Source organism: Acinonyx jubatus, chromosome E3 (assembly GCF_027475565.1).
Source record: "Acinonyx jubatus isolate Ajub_Pintada_27869175 chromosome E3, VMU_Ajub_asm_v1.0, whole genome shotgun sequence".
Classification (NCBI taxonomy): domain Eukaryota; kingdom Metazoa; phylum Chordata; class Mammalia; order Carnivora; family Felidae; genus Acinonyx; species Acinonyx jubatus.
This window is the reverse complement of record NC_069398.1, coordinates 63,163-76,139: the sequence shown is the minus strand read 5'-3', so window position 1 is coordinate 76,139 and position 12,977 is coordinate 63,163.

Genomic DNA, 12,977 nt, shown 5'->3' with positions numbered 1-12,977 from the left:
GAAAAAGTCCTGGAAACGAGTGGTGGTGATATTTTCATAACAATGTGAATATATTTAAATGCCACTGAATTGTACACTTAAAATGTTTAAAATGGTACATCTTATGTTATGTGTACTTTACCACAAAAAAAAAATTTTTATGCTCTAATCTCCTAAACCCCATGGGAAATCCATGGAAATCCATGAGAAAAGAACCTGAGGGAGATGTGTGGGATCAGGGTTGGAGACAAAAAAGGCTCAGTTATGGGTACTACTTGCCCACCTTTCACCCTTCCCTGCCCCCTGTCTTCAACCTAAAGTGGTTGGTTGAAACTCTTTTGTTTTGATTTTCTTTGAGAAAACATTTCATCCTAAATCAATGTATCCATGACAATTATAAATTACTTTTAAATTTATGCAACAGACCAGACAGTGGCCTCATGACAACACTCATGAGTTCCAAATTCACACTCTCCTGCTCCAAGCACATTTCCACATAGTAAACATTTCCACTCTGGCATATGGTCCTGATTTGGGGTGGTTTGAAGGATACATGGTTTCCCCTCACTATATCACCTTCAAAAGTTTAAGGCTGGGTCCCCCATACCACTTGGGTTGACTCAGTGACTGGTGATCCAAAGATTCATCCAAATCTATTTGAACCTTGTATTGGTTTGGATGCTCTTGGAGTCAAGTAACAGAAAATCTGGACTCAAGCTCACTCACCCAATAAGGAAATGTATTTCCTCACACAAGTACAGGTCAGAGGTCGGGCAGGGCCCAGGTGCCTTATGCATCTGGGTAATTCCATCAAGATCTGAGGCTCTTTCCATCTCTCTCCTCTACCAATCCCAATCTGCACTGCATGCCAACACCAGTTCCCCTGCTGATCACAGGATGGCTGTGACGGCATCTGAGGCTCCATGCTCCACTTTCAAGTCCAGGAAGGTTGAGGAAAACCCCTCTCTCCCATGCAAGAAATATAAATTCCCTTCAGCACAACCAGGTAAACTTTAGGACCCAGTGACCAGACAGATAATAGTCACCAGAGCAATGACATACACCAGTCAGCCTAACTCAAGAGCCACCAAACTGTATGCCACAGGTCAAATCTGGCCTACATCCGGTTTTGCAAATAAAGTTTTACTGGAACACAGATATGCCCAGTCATTCATATATTGCTCATGGCTACTCTCTCCCTACAATTGGACAGCTGAGTAGTTGCTACAGAGACCAAATAACCTGCAAAGACTAAAATAGTTACTGTCTGGCCCCTCACAGAAAAAGTTTGCTGGTCCCTGGCTTAACTGGTCACATGGGGCATAAGGGATATTGGGCAGTCAAGCCCAATGACCACCACAGACTGTTTATTATTGTTAGCCAATATTACCTCTTAGACTAACAAAGTACTATTAATTTATCACCCACTGGGTAAAAAAATCATTTCCTTTTGTTTGCTCTAGTGTCTCTCCTTTGAAACTTCAAGGAACATCATTTGGTTCTCTCCACCCCAGATTAGGTAAGTAAGTGTGTTTAAGCAGCCTGATGGAAGAGGATGCACACAGGCTATGGAATGAGTAGCCAAGCCAATAGCCAAGTGGTGACACTGTGGTGGATATCTCATTCTACTGTTCACCAAGCACCCGTTCCCCTTCTTCTTGGTATGGTCAGCCCACTTTTCCTTTAGGGCCTGTATCCATTGCCTATAATTACATATCAGACCTTCCCAAAACTTAGTGACTTAAAACAACAACAACAATTTATTTTATTCATAAATCTGCAGTCTTGGCAAGTCTCAACAGGTCAACTAATCTCTGTTTCATAAACCTCAACCCGGTTAATAGAAAATTTACTTTCAAGATGGCTCATTCACATGGATGGTAAATCGGTGCTGTTGGCTGGAAGCTCAGCAAAGCTATGAACAATGGACTTCCTTTCCTTGTGGTCCTCTCCATGGGCTCCCTCGTGACATGGAGACTATGTTCCGTGATCAAGAGTTCCAAAAGCAAGGGGGCAGGAGAAAGCTGCCCTTTTTATGACCCAGACTCAGAAGACACAAAGTGCCCTTCCCAGCATAGTCATGTGCCCAGATTCACAGGAGCGAACATAGACCCCATGTCTCAGTGGGCAGGGGTTTGGTGAGAAACATCCTAAATGGAGCTATTGCATATTCTTGTTTCAATAAAAACAATTCAGCACTATGTTTTTGCCTTGCTTATTGAAACCACCCTCATTTTCTGGATGGAACAACCCATGTATAACTTTCCAGACTCAGAAAATACATTAAGATTCTCTGACTAGCAAATTACAGAAATACAACTCAAACTAGCTTATATTAAAATGCTATTGACTTATGTACCCAGTAAGTTTGAAGGATGGTCCTAGCTGCAGGCTCAGCTGAATCCAGGTTCAAATAATGTCATCAGGGCTCTGTGTATGACTCTATTTTTATCCCTCAGCTCACCTCCACTTTATTCTCCAACAAGCTGAGCCCAAGTGGACACAACATGGCAGTTCACAGCCCCAAGGCTACTTCCTACACACAGCTCTCAGTACCAGCTTACAAAAAAGCATCTTTCCCCAAACCTCTAACCGCATGGTGAGAGACGATTTGTAGAAAACCATGATTGGCCCCATTCTTACAATATGCCCATTATGAACAAATTAATACCCAGCAGGATCGAGCCCTCTGATTGAACAAGCTTGAGTCACATAAGTACCCTGAACTACGTGAACTAAACAAGATTGCTCTGAAAGTGGGAAGGAATAGTTTACCAAAGGAAAAGGTCCTTTGTACATACTGGTCAACAAGCACGTCTGAAGAATCCAGGAAATCACAAAGGGTTCTAAGAGGATGGCAAACACTGATGCTCTAGGATCCCAAAACTTCTAGGGAAATGGCAAAGAAAAGACTATTTGATGCCTTGAGTTTCCTCCCCCTTAGATTTTCTCTACCGAGGCTTAAAGAACTACAGCCCTTCCCAAGTTTCAAAAGGACAGCTAGGTGATCCGCTTGTTTGTTAGTTGGTTTCGATTTAATAAAGACAGATGTGAGCTCCAGGATCTCTTGGGAGGCTGCCAGATAAAGAACCATGCAGTTAAGGGGCAGCTGGGTGGCTCAGTCAGTTGAGCATCCGACTTCAGCTCAGGTTATTATCTTGCAGTTCATGAGCCCCCTATCGAGCTCCATATCGGGCTCGCTGATGTCAGCCTGCCAGTGCAGAGCCTGCTTCAGATCCTCTGCCCCCCTCTCTCTGCCCCTCCCCTGCTTGCACTCTCCTCAAAATAAATAAATATTTTTTTAAAAGGACCATGTGGTTAAAATTCACCCTTGGATCCCATACTCACAACAATTGCAATCATGGCCTTCTACATCTGGCAACAAGAAACAGTAATTTTTCAGCAAGTTTGAAATTTTACTTGGTGTATTTTTCTCAGCCTTGTCACTAGAACTTCAAAGTTAACCTAAAGATACTCCTGAGTTAGTAGGAAGCTCGACAATATTTTTTTCCTGACAAATCATTGTACTTCAGCTCCAGCTATCTCTAGGAATGCAGTGGGACTCCTGGTTGGGAAAAAACTGCATCTGACCCTTCCATAGTAAGGGCTGTTGCTCACCATATGTAGTGAGGTTTTTCCAAACCCAAGAGAGAGAAATATGTCCCCTTTGCTCCATAACGCAGAAGAAAATAAAATACAGATTCTCACAAATAGAAGAAGGTTGAATTGTGTTTGTTATTCTCAGCTTCGAGGCTGCATTGATTACTTTTAGACAAAAAAGAGTTCCATTTCTAATATACAGTCACCCCACATCAGATTTATATACTTGAGTTTAAAGGAAGCCAAGTAAAGTTATCTGTTCTTGTTGTACCTGATTAACCTCAATACACAAATCCTACAAATCAATAGTTAATTAAAAATGTGGCACTGCCTCCATAGTTACCTCATCCCTCTGCAAACACTGCCCACCCTGTATATTATTAAGCTAAAAACAAAGGAGGCCACCCTCTAGGGCAATGTAGAATTATATAGGCAAGGAAAAAACACAGTTCCAAAATATTTGTACACAGGGACCTCAAATGTAACATTTTGGCTGTACTTGGGGCCTCCCATAGAAGCTGCCTCATTTGGTCTACAGAGTTTCCCGAGTCTTGGAATCATTTCCTCATGTGGCCATGCAGCCCATATCTCTGAATATTCGTGGTTGCGAAGATTCTCCCATGGTAATTTGAAGTACTGGGCTTCCATTTTCAAGCTCTCTCCAGGCTGAGAACCTACAAAATCACCCTCCCCCTGATCTCATATTCACTGACACCTTCAAAACTACAAATACTCAAGATCAATAAAGCTGAACTGATTTATTTGTTATTTCCTGGTTACTGGTAACTTTTTTGTGGATTTCTTTGCTTTAACTTCGCATTCATTTCTGCCATAACAAAATCATATATTTTATTGATAAATGTATCAGTGCTCTGCCTTATTCCAAAGAGGAGTTGAAGTGGCTAAGAAAACAATGCATTGAAAATGGCTTTGTCAGAGTCATTCATTGTGGTAGACCCAATCCACAGTGATTTCTCCTGGCGGCCTTCTCTGTGTCTCCCCACTTTTCTTCTGGTAACAGGTACACCTAGCCTTAACTCTAGACTCAGGTTGGGCCAATCATAGTATCTCAAACCCTTGCTCTATACAGATTGGCAAGTGGCCAAGGAGGGTCCATTACAACCCTTTCCTGGGAGTTTACACCAATGTGCAGTCAGTTTTCTTCCTGGCAACAAAGGCATAGGATGAATAGCCAAGACACTTTTGCCAACATCCCCATCATATACAAAAATTCCATCTACAGTAGGAGGAAAGAAACCAACATACAGAGATGAGAAAGGGAGAGAAAACGGGCAAGAGAGAGCTCCCCATGGTCTGATCATGTCAACCAATACTTTCCCTTTTCTGATTCAGTGAGTTAGATGCAGAACCCATGAAGTAATAAAGATAAATACTCATACCTCTGGTCTTTACTGAAGTCAATGTTTGCATATTTTATCTGACCCTTGACACCAAACTTAGTTGACAGAATCCAAAAGCCAAGAAATCTCACCAGCCAGAAGCAAAAGCTATTGGCTTCTGCCCCTCCATCCTCCTCATTTGCAAGCACGGCAGAAGAACTCCACTCCTCCTATCTGTAAAGCAACCCCTACCCAGGAAATCAGGCAATCGGAGACACCTGATCACTCCTCCTGGCCTGCCTGGGGTTAGGGATCTGGGAACATGGGGTTGGCACTTGGTGAGTACAATTAGCCAATTGGCTACCTAAAGAGAAGTAGCATCCTGAGAGGCAAGAAACCCATCTGAGTAGCCAAAGAGTCTAGGCAGAAGGAAAGGATTTGAGGATCCCAGGGGAAGGAGTTTCAAAGAACAGGTGGAGGTAGTCTGAGGGGACTGAGATGAAGTCATGGCTGCAGCCATCTAAGAGGATGCCCACAGCCTCAGGCATGGGCTTTGAAGATGTCAATCCCACTTGGGTAAGCTCAGGTGCATCAGCTGTGGTTCCTAAAAGTCACCTATCTTGCTGCTATAGAATGATCTGTGCGGTCCTGAGATGTGCCAGGCAGGGGGCAGGGGGTGGGGGGACCCACCTGCATGCCCAGCAAGCTACAGCCTCCCCAGTCTTTATTAACAAATAACTGATATGTTTTGATCACCTTCTAAGTGCCAGGAACTATGACAAGAGCTTACCAGGCATTATATAAATTAATTCTTGCAATAACCCTATGAGGTATAATTCCATATTATAGGTGAGGAGACTATAAGATTCAGAGAAATTAAATCACTTTCACCAAGTCAGTGGCACAGCTAGTCCAAATGCATTCTTTCCAGCTCCAAAGCCACAATGCCAGAGTGCACCCCTGAACAGACTCTCACAAAAGACTGGACTCTATTGCCCACATCCACATCTTTAGGGAGCAGATAGCACCTTTTTCCCAATTCTCAGACCACTAAAATTGGATCAAGGATCAGCACTCGCTCGAAACTGTGATCGCTGGCTTTACCCCCAGGGCTTGACATCCTTGGACAGTATCACCAGCCCCAAACCTTCTCACATTCTCCATGCCTCTTTGTACACAGTAATTGAGAATTCTGGGGTTCACCATCCCTTCATTAAAGCCAACTTGGTTTTCCCAACCCCATTCTGTTCAATCTCCCTGCCCTTCCCCATCAGCCCACCCCAGGGAGGTCCAGAATACCTGATGGCCAAATCCACTCACATAATGACACAGGGTCACAATTTTCCATCTCAAGTTCAGAGTGAAAGTCTGTGCACTGGGCACAAAGGAGAGAATGCTTTGGCTTATTTCCAATAAAATGAAAGTACAGAGCAGAGGAGAAATAAGCAAGACCAGCCCTGAAGCTGCACCAAGTCTCATAAATGACAAATGCTATATACTCATGTCAGGAAACCAAGGCTATAAAAGCCACAAGTGAATTAGGAAGGAGTCCAAAGTGGTGATGTCATGTGAGAACATCTTTATGTAGCATCATTGCCTTGCAACGAGGCTGTCGCTCACCTCCTGGTGAGACAAAGTTCTCAGACCCTGATGGAGCCAACCATCAGGAGAAGAAGGTGGAGAAAAGGCAGAAATGAATTCTGGAGTCACTACTCTCAAGGAAGCCAAGGTGGTCAGGGAACACAGCCACCCTTTCACTGTCCATGAAAAGCATTCCAAGGAAAATGTGATAGTAGACATTTGTCAGTCTATGGCTGACACCCCCATTAGCATCCTGATCTGTCTTTAGGGAGAAGTCCTCATTATATACAGCTTCAGTAGGGGTTAAATCTCAAACCTATTTCCCACTGCCATTCCCCTTCCCAAATACCCATGATGTTTGCTACCAGGGTTTTGAATCTTAAGAAAGATTTGCAAAGACAGAGTTCAGTTCTATCCCAATAGATAGCTCCAGCTGGCTGGCTCCAACCATCATCACCCCCAAAGAAACACACATTCCTGCCCATTCCCAGAGCCTGGTCCTGCAGCTGCCTGTAGATTCTTCAAGCCCCCAAGAACCTTGCAGTGAACTCCCTTTTTGCTTCATAAACACTTAGAGCCAAGGATTCTTGCAGCCAAGAGTCCTAACTGATATACACTTCATTGTGTTCATTGGGTTTGTTTTCAGAGCCAGCAGCCCTGAGGATATTTCAAACTGTGGGCATAGGTACAATTCTATAAAAAGGAGCCAGAAACTATTTAGATGCTTGCCAGGAAGAAGCACTTACAGATGTTTGGAGGAAAGGTATACAATATTGACATATTGAGTGAGGCCCAAATATGGGGTTCTCTCTTTCAATACCTCATGATCTTTGCACATGCTCTTCCCTGGGCTTTCCATCTGGCTAATGCTCACCCAAGTCTCACCCTAAATGTCACTTCCTCAAGAAAGCTACCATAACTGGTCACCATATGTTGACTTTATTTAACATCCATGTACCTCACTAGCTTGTGAGCTCCAGAAAGGAGGGACCAGGGCTATTTTTCATACCACTCTGTCCCAATGCCTATCATATCCTGGCATCAAATAGGCATTTCAAAAATATTTGCGAAGGAATTCACATTCATGGGATAGAATCACCCATCCAAGCTGTTGTTGTTATTTAACCTTCTTGACAACCGTGAGGTAGATGTTATCATCATCCCCAGTTTACAGATGAGAAATCTGAGAATAAGGAATTTGCTGTAAGTAACCAAGTGGTTACAGGATAAAGAGGGGATTTGAACCCAGGTATTCTGATTCCAGAGTTCTTTTAATTAACCAGAGCAGGAACTTTATGCAAAGTCGGTGTTCTAATTATTTCTTGTTGCATAACAAACCACTCCAAAATTTAGTGTCTTAAAAAATACATCATTTGTTTTGCTAACAAATCTGTGATGTGGGCAGGACTCCACAGGAAAGGCTCATTTCTGCTCTTTATGCCTTCAGTTGGGGTTTCTTGAGTGGGGTTGGAGGGACCACTCTCAAGATGGCTCAGTCTGGGGCACCTGGGTGGCTCGGTCGGTTGGGCATCCGACTTCAGCTCAGGACATGATCTCACAGTTTGTGAGTTTGAGCCCCATGTCAGCTCTGTGCTGACAGCTCAGAGCCTGGGCCTGCTTCAGATTCTATCTCCCTCTCTCTCTACTCCTTCCCTGCTTGCACCCTGTCTCTCTCTCTCCCTCAAAATAGATAAACATAAGAAAAAATTAAAAAAAAAAAAAAAAGATGGCTCAGGCCATGGCTGGAGAGTTGATAACACTGTCTTCTGAGAGCTCAGTTGGGGTTCCTCCATGTGGGCCTTGCCATGGGCTCCTTGGGCTTCCTTGCAGCATGGTGGCTGGGTTCCAAGAGTAAGCATGTGAACAGAGCCAGGAGGAAGCTAGACAGCTTTTTTTAACTCAGCCTCCAAAGTCAGAGAGCCACTGCCACCGCAACCTATTTGTGGAAATGTTCAGATTCAAAAGGAAAGGAATTGTGCTCCCCTTTCTGTGGGGGGAAGACAAGTTTCTAGAAGAATCCATAAGATGGGAGAGATTATCATGGCCATCTTCGGAGAATACAATCTGCCACAGCAAACAGCATGTTGCATGACCAGGCTGTCCTAACTTACAAACATTAAAATAACACCCTGCCCCCAACAACCCACCCCAGGGGACCCCAAATAAGAGTTCAGAAAATCACTGCACTCAGAAAAGAAGCTAGAAAAAGTAAAAGCCACTCGAGGGACAGGCATGGCAAAGGGAGTCTTCCCCCACAATATTTACATATTTTCACTTCATTTCCTTACAATGCCTAAAGCTCTACTAATTAGAAACTCATTTGAGATAACTAGTAACCAATTTAAAAATGCAAACACCTCAGGGGCTAGCCAGAGTCCTCCAAACAGTCCTGTAAATTGGTTTCATCAAGGATTTCCTCCTACCCATTGTGAGAGGCCTGTTGCAAGGACAGACTGCAGGAGGGCAATGGGTAACTCTGTTGCTTCAAGCACTTCCGGATGGAGAGGTGGGATAAAGAGACAAATGGAGTTCACCAAGAGGAGGTAGAAAGGGAAGCTTATTTATGCATCTGAACAAACGTCCTGGTTTGTGGCTCTGCAAATATAGCCCTGATCAGGCTACAAGATGTTGTGGCAGCAACATTTACACTCAGTCACTCCTCGTGGGCCCAGCCACTTTTCAAAAAAACCCTTGCACAGCCATGCAGAGCGGCCGGCTCCACTGGCAACCGGCAGAGCCATAACTCACGCTGTCACCGCTCCCCTCAAACCTCTTCTGTAAGCACTTTTAATCAATGTAACAAGAATAAACATTTGCTGCAGAGTGGCAATATGCAGCGGAGGAACATGGTTCCACTTGGCTCAGAAAGCAAAACCTTCCAGCTGTTTCCATCTATGAGAGCCCACAGGAAAAGCCCCTCCATCCCAGTGTCACTGCCTGGCTGGACACATTTTCCCCAACCAGGTAAGCTTCTCTTTCAGAGTTAATTTGTGCTCTCAGGTGCCATCTGTCAATGACATTGTTCTCCAGTTGACTTTTCAAAGCATCACTTCTCTCTAAATGGTCACCAGCCCCGCCCCACAAGCCTCCAGGTGACGTTAGACTTCAGTGAGAAAACTGAGCATCCTCAAGTCTCTGCATGGGGATGAAGCCTTTTTTTCCCAAGCTGTGGTCTAAACCTTTGTTTGTAACTTGCTTTGGTTGCTGGAGACTTGGAAACTGACTTCCCATGTAATCAACAAGAGTAATGCCATCGACTCGGGTCTAGCAATGAAGTTTATGATTAATATTACCAAGGGGTGAAACTTGACCTGAGCATTAATTAGCACATTTCATCCTCCTGAGAGCCCTGCAAGGTGGATACCCTTGCAATGCCCACATTACAGAAGCGGAAACCGATCCCAGAGAGGTTGAGCAACTAATACAAAGTCACAGAGCTAGTGAACCAGGATTCTAAATCATTCTTCTGAAGTCTGTGCTTGAAATCAATCTGCTCCTGGGATGCACAGAGAGGTCACCTTCTCCGTGTTCGGGGTAAGAGAAGAAATAGAAGTTGATAGCCTTAGAGGAGAAATAAAGCAGGTGAGAGCATAAAAACAGGGGAGGGAGTGGGGAGGAGCCACAGCCTGTCCTTGAGAAGTAGCATGCCTTTCTTCCAAAGACAAACCAGGTGTACAGAAACCCAAGAATCAAGAGTCAACTTGGGGGAGCCACAGTGTAAAAGCAGAAGGGAATCATGGTATGGCTAAGGTGGTAGTCTTGTTTCCAGGGCACCTATGGGGAGGTGGAGGGGGTGAGAGTAGCGAGGGGGCCATGAGGTGCTCGGACTATTTGCATCAGAATCTCTAGGAGGCAGGCTTCTTAAAAATTCAGGTTCCTATATATGGATGAATCCTGAAAACATTTTGCTAAGTGAAAGAAATCAAGCACAAAAGGCCACATATTGTGTGACTCCATGTCCAGAACAGGCAAATCTAGAGGGACAGACAGCTGATTAGTTGGTGCCAGGGTCTGGGGAAGGGGAGTGGAGAATGACAATGAATGAGTGTGGGGTTCCTTTTTGGGGCGATGAAAAAGCTCTGGAGCTAGATAGTGGTGATGGCTGAGCAACATTATGAATGCTATAAATACCACTAAATTGTACACATTAAAATGGTTAAAAAAGTAAATTTTATGTTATGTGCATTTTACCACAATTAAAAATGTAGCTTCCTGGGTTTCATTATTCATTTAACAAATACTAATGGTACCTCACTACATGCCAAGCACTGTTCTAAGTGCTGGAGATACAGCACCGAACAAAAAAAAGACAAAAACTCCGCTTCCGTAATGTTGGCATTCTAGGGGGAGGAAAGGAAATTAAGTAAGATAAATGTTTTAAATGTTTATGTGTTAGAGATGAAAGTGAGAGGGGAAACAAAGTAGGGACCAGGATAGGGAGTGTTGAAGGAAGTGTGGGTATCATGATTTTAAAGATATTCTTTTAATGTTTATTTTTGAGAGAGAGAGAGACAGAGTACAAGTGGGGGAGAGACAGAGAGAGAGGGAGATGCAGAATCCAAAGCAGGCTCCAGACTCTGAGCGGTCAGCACAGAGCCCGACACAGGGCTTGAACTCACAAACTGTGAGATCATGACCTGAGCCAAAGTCGGACGCTCAACCAATTGAGCCACCCAGGCGCCGTGGGTATCACAATTTTAGACAGGGAGACTAGGAAAGGCTCATTGAGAGGTAACAATTGAGCAGGGAGTTGGAGGGAGAGACGGAGTGAGCCATATGGATGTCTGGGGAATGGCATTCCCAGGAGAGCACAAGTGCAAAGGCTCTGAGGCAGGAGCAGGCCCAGCATAGTCATGGAACAGAGAAGAGGCCACTGTGGCTTGAGCAGGAGGAGTGATGGGGAGAGGGGTAGCAGATGAGAATGGGGAGGAGGCAATTAGGGGCCAGGTCTTATAGAGCCTTGTAGGTTATAGTCAGGGTTTCAGCTTCAACTCTGAGTGTTGGGAGGCACCAGACAGTTCTAAACAGAGGACTAATACAACCTGACTTCTGTTTTAAAAGGAACATTCCAGATACTGTGTGTAGAATAGACTCTGGGCAGGCAAAGGCAGAAGCAGGAGACCACCAAGGAGAATGAGCAGTGATCCAGGCGGGAGTCAGTCATGGCTCAGTCCAGGCTGGCACTAAAGAGGGGGCTGGAATCTGGATATACTTTGAAGGTGGAGCAACTCATTGATTCTAAGAGTGGCCCCCCACAAGTCAGCATTTGTCACAACCTTCCTAGAGGATTCTAACTCAGCCTGAAGCTGAAGAACTTCAGGTTTAAGCTAATCTTCTGTTTCATATTTTGGGAAGATCCTTCGGGATTTTCTCCAACCCAACTCAGAATAGATTCTAGGAAGGACATTCCACAACATCTGACCTTGTGTGCACAGCTCTAGACAGACCTCATGGCTTCTGGCAAATAACACAAGCTTTGAAGAGAACGTCAGGTAATGGGAGCACAACAGTGAATGACCATGGGCCCTTTCCTCAATGAGCCTTGCCTTTGATGAGGGAAATAAATAGTAAAAAATCAAAAATCAAAAATCAAAAATCAGGGGAACCCGGGTGGCTCAATCAGTTAAGTGTCTGACTCTTGATTTCAGCTCAGGTCATAATCTCACAGTTCATGAGTTCAAGCCCCGAGTTGGGCTCTGTGCTGACAGTGTGGAACCTGCTTGGGATTCTCTCTCTCTCTCTCTCTCTCTCTCCCTCTCTCTCTGCCCCTCCCCCAGCTCACTCTGTGTGTGTGTGTGTGTGTGTGTGTGTGTGTGTGTCTCCCTCAAAATAAATAAATAAACTTAAAAAAAAAAACCTCATTCACAACTCCAAGTGGAAAGTGCTATGACAAGAGTTCACATGGGGAAGTGGAAGCACACGGAAGAGAAAAAGAATCTAATATTAGGTGGTCGGAAATATATCTCCGATCAGATGACCCTAAGTTGAAGACTAGAAGGTAGTAAAGTTGTCCAGGTGAATAAGGAGGACCATGGAAGACTGCTCCAAGCACAAGGATGAGCACATGCAAAGACTGAAAGGCAAAAGGGTATGTGAGGAGCAGAAAGAAGTTCATATAATTTTAGGAGTAAGAGCTGAGGAATGTAGAAGTTGGAGCCAAATCAGGGCTCTTGCCAACCACGTTTATTCTGTGGACAAAGGGAGCCAAGAGATATCTCCACGCAGAAGAATAACAATCTTCTTTGTGCTATGAAAACAGAAATCCGGCTGAAGGATGGATGGGAGGAAAGGAGACCAGGTGACAGACTGCAAGAACCAAGTGAGACAAGGTGTTGGCTGAACCAAGCTTGTAGTGCTGTAGTTGGAGAGGAGAGGATGGACTAACTTGACTGAAGAATAGGGAGAAATACAAAATGGCATCTAAATTTTTTTGGAAGCTTTATGGATGGTGGAGTGAGTTGGACCAGTTGAACCCAG